Source organism: Cyclopterus lumpus, chromosome 1 (genome assembly GCF_009769545.1).
Source record: "Cyclopterus lumpus isolate fCycLum1 chromosome 1, fCycLum1.pri, whole genome shotgun sequence".
In the NCBI taxonomy this organism is placed as follows: Eukaryota; Metazoa; Chordata; class Actinopteri; order Perciformes; family Cyclopteridae; genus Cyclopterus; species Cyclopterus lumpus.
In genome coordinates, this window is record NC_046966.1 from 6940426 (window position 1) to 6945099 (window position 4674).

Consider the following 4674-nt stretch of genomic DNA (forward strand, 5'->3'; position numbering starts at 1 on the left):
ACCGGGGGTGAGGGTAGCCGTCAAACTGAAGAAGGAAGCCTTTCGGGCCTGGCTGGCCCAGGGGTCTCCTGAAGCAGCTGACGGGTACCGGCGGGCCAAAAGGGCTGCAGCGACGATGGTCGCGGAGGCTAAAACTCGGGCATGGGAGGAGTTCGGGGAGGCCATGGAGAAGGACTTTCGGTTGGCCTCAAGGAAGTTCTGGCAAACCATCCGACGGCTCAGGAAGGGAAAGCAGGGTCTACCCCAGGCTGTTCTCAGCAGGGGGGGGGAACTGCTGACCCGGACTGGGGACATCGTCGGGCGGTGGAAAGAGCACTTTGAGGAACTCCTAAACCCGGCCAACATGTCCCCCAGAGAGGGGGCAGCGCCGGAAGACTTTGGGGTGGATTCACCCATATCCCTGGCAGAGGTCGCTAAGGTAGTCAAAAAGCTCCTTGGTGGCAAGGCGCCAGGGGTGGATGAGATCCGCCCTGAGATGCTGAAAGCGCTGGACATTGTTGGGCTGTCTTGGTTGACACGCCTTTTCAGTGTCGCATGGGGGTCGAGAACAGTGCCCATGGACTGGCAGACCGGGGTGGTGGTTCCCATCTTCAAGAAGGGGGACCGGAGAGTGTGCTCGAACTATCGTGGTATCACACTGCTCAGCCTCCCGGGAAAAGCTTATGCCAGGGTGCTGGAGAGGAGGCTCCGACCGCTTGTCGAACCTCAGATTCAGGACGAACAGTGCGGATTCCGTCCCGGTCGTGGAACAGTGGACCAGCTCTTTACCCTCGCAAGATTACTGGAGGGGTCCTGGGAGTTTGCCCAACCAGTTTACATGTGCTTTGTAGACCTGGAGAAGGCTTTCGACCGGGTCCCTCGGGGGTTTTTGTGGGGGGTGCTGCGGGAGTATGGGGTGCCGGACCTGTTGGCACGGGCCATCCGGTCTCTGTATGCCTGCAGTAGGAGCTGTGTTCGTCTCCTCGGTAGTAAGTCAGACACGTTCCCGGTGGGTGTTGGCCTCCGCCAGGGCTGCCCTTTATCACCGGTCCTGTTCGTGACCTTCATGGACAGGATATCTAGGCGCAGCCAGGGGGCGGAGAGGATCCGGTTCGGGAGTCTCGGGATCGCCTCTCTGCTGTTTGCGGATGATGTGGTCCTGTTTGCCTCCTCGGACCGTGACCTCCAGCATTCACTGGGGCGTTTTGCAGCCGAGTGCGAAGCGGCAGGGATGAGAGTTAGCACCTCCAAACCTGAGGCCATGGTGCTCTGCCGGAAACCGGCGGATTGCTCCCTCCAGGTGGGGGCAAACTGCCTACCCCAAGCGAAGGAGTTCAAGTATCTCGGGGTCTTGTTCACGAGTGAGGGTAAGGTGGAGCGGGAGATCGATAGGCGGATCGGTGCGGCTGCAGCAGTAAAACAGGCGCTGTACCGGTCCGTCTTAGTGAAGAGGGAGCTGAGCCGGAAGGCAAAGCTCTCCATTTACTGGTCGGTCTACGTTCCAACCCTCACCTATGGTCACGAACTCTGGGTCGTGACCGAAAGAACGAGATCTCGGATACAAGCGGCCGAAATGAGCTTCCTCCGTAGGGTGGCCGGGCTCAGCCTTAGAGATAGGGTAAGGAGCTCGGACATCAGGGGGGAGCTTGGAGTCGAGTCGCTGCTCCTTCGTGTCGAAAGGAGTCAGCTGAGGTGGTTCGGGCATCTAGTTAGGATGCCTCCTGGACGCCTCCCATTAGAGGTTTTCCGGGCACGTCCAACTGGTAGGAGGCCCCGGGGAAGACCGAGGACACGCTGGAGGGATTATATCTCCCGGCTGGCCTTGGAACGCCTCGGGATCCCCCAGAATGAGCTGGAAAGTGCTGCGGGTGAGAGGGAAGCCTGGGTCGGCCTGCTGAACCTGCTGCCACCGCGACCCGACCCCGGATAAGCGGGTGATAATGGATGGATGGATGGATGGGCTGAACACACCTCTACCTGTGAAGCTGAACACACCCCTACCTGTGAAGCTGAACACACCTCTACCTGTGAAGCTGAACACACACAGGTAGAGGTGGTACACACACAGGTAGAGACCTGTGAAGCTGAACACACCTCTACATGTGAAGCTGAACACACCTCTACCTGTGAAGCTGAACACACCCCTACCTGTGAAGCTGAACACACCTCTACCTGTGAAGCGGAACACACCTCTACCTGTGAAGCTGAACACACCTCTACCTGTGAAGCTGAACACACCTCTACCTGTGAAGCTGAACACACCTCTACCTGTGAAGCTGAACACACCTCTACCTGTGAAGCTGAACACACCTCTATCTGTGAAGCTGAACACACCTCTATCTGTGAAGCTGAACACACCCCTACCTGTGAAGCTGAACACACCTCTACCTGTGAAGCTGAACACACCTCTACCTGTGAAGCTGAACACACCTCTACCTGTGAAGCAGGAACACACCTCTACCTGCCTCAGCGGCCTGTGAAACGCTATTTAGCATCACAGGACTAGTCTTCAACCCCAAGTTAATTTGCAGTTACATGCTGTTCCCTTAAATGAAAACAATTGTCTGAGTTATTAATTTCACTTATTTTCGAGAACATTTACTTCTTCTTCTGAGGTGGAAAGAAGGAATGGAAGAAGGAAAGCAAACTAAAGAAGAGAAAGCAGAAGCTCTGCTGCCTTGTGCGTGTGTGTAAGAATATAATTGTACCTTTTGTATGTACCACCATGGTTTCTTCTGCCAGGGCAGTACGTCTGCGGTGATTGGCAGTTGGTGTGTTGTGTGACAAACAGTGAGCCACAGAGAGAAATCCAGTTTGGATCACGATGCAGGGATCAGCTCTTTTATGTCACGGGGAAGATACTTTCGGGAGCTTGTCCCCTGTTTTTTCCATGCCCTGCTGTCACAGAATGGGACTGTAGGTCTGTCAGTCACCGTGTCACGACCAGTGGCCCCTGCAGGCCTTTCCCCGTTGGCCTAACTTGGTGATGCCACACTCAGATGAGGGCTGCTGGCTGTCAAAACTGTCTGCTTGACAAAAAGGCGTGTCTGAAGTGTGTGTGTGTGTGTGTGTGTGTGTGTGTGTGTGTGTGTGTGTGTGTGTCTGTGGCTTCATCCCATCCCAAAACTGTTCCCAGTTAAATCTATGACACTTGATTTAATGTTGAAGTAATACTTTTTCTTTCAAAGTAAGAGATTGTTTACAGCAAATAATTTGACTCCATTCGGTCTGTTTGGAGAGCGATTCTTTTGTTTGCCATTTCAAAATCCCGCACCGACTCACACGGGGGCCATTGTGTAGAGATGTCAAGGGTCTGCCTCCGCACGACAGACAGAGCCGGCTATGATCGGCCCATGTTTGTACACTAGGTGTGTTTGTGTGGGAGTGCCACAGAGGAGAAGGAAGTCAATCTCGGATGTAATGAAAATGCAAATTGTCTCTCTTGTGTCGACCTGCGCTGTCAATCAGCCGCACAACACTCCATCGTCTTTCAACCCCTCACAAAGAACGTGTCGCAATCAACCCGGACGTGTCTGGGTCAAATCACTATGCTAAGCCATTTCCCTCATTCATTACCGATAAATCCATCTCCTTTATTGTTATGTTCTCTCCCCGTGTCTGTTCTCTATTCCTCCATCGATTCCTGTCATCCCTCCATTTATCTGATCTGTTTGGTCTTCATCCCGCCTTTTGACAGTCCCCCTCCATCCCCTGCAGAGGGAGGTTTAGTATTTGGTATAAAACATTTTTTTAGAAGTTGGGGAAATGATAAATGATGAAGGTAGCTGGAGGTGAATGGGGTGATTAACGGCTAGTAATTAACCCGAGGCTCTGTTTTCAATTACAGTTCAGAGGTAATGGATTGTTTTTTCTTCTATTTTTGTGCCCGACTCCAAACTCCCAATTAGCCCGTCTTTGTTCGGTAGGGACGGCAGCGTGGAAGGAGTGAGTCTGATCCGAAAACTGAGGGGGTCTTAATTAACAACATTGCCTGGTCTAATTTCCTCTTTCTTTGGTTTGAACTTTGAACAGTTGCAGCAACATACAGAAACGGGTTGGGTTCAGATCAATCCTGTCGCAAACATGTAACCTGTAGTAGTCAAGAGTCCTTTTTATATACATTTGATGGACCTGTATAACACACAAAGAAATGTGAACGATTTGTGTTGGTGACCAGAAGAACGGCTTTGAGCCAGAGTAGATTGATTGATTGAGCTGTTCTTACACTGAACAGCAGGAGACACAGTTTTAACAGAATACTGTGTCTGCTCTACTGTTCCAGCACGAGAAACAAGACACTGTTGTGTAATGTGCATTTAGGAACTTGTAAAACTCGGAAACAAGCTGCAAATACAACACAAGTGTATTATCACCTTTACATTCATAGATATGTCTTGTTGGATGCTTATTTACTCATCCAGTCATGTTTCTGAGACTATTCTTCGAGAATAATGGACTTACATCCAGTAAGTCAATTATCTTCAAAAAGGAACTCGAGGCACTATAAATGAACCGGCCCTGGTATGATAGTTGTGCTGAGGATGCACCACTGTTATCTTAGAACACACATATCCATTGATGATATTGTAATGATGTTGTTCTACTCCAAGCTGTACTGGCAGCAGTTCTTCCCTTCTGAATTCATCACTACATGAGTTTGAGAGGATGCATTTCATGAATACAGAATAATACTGT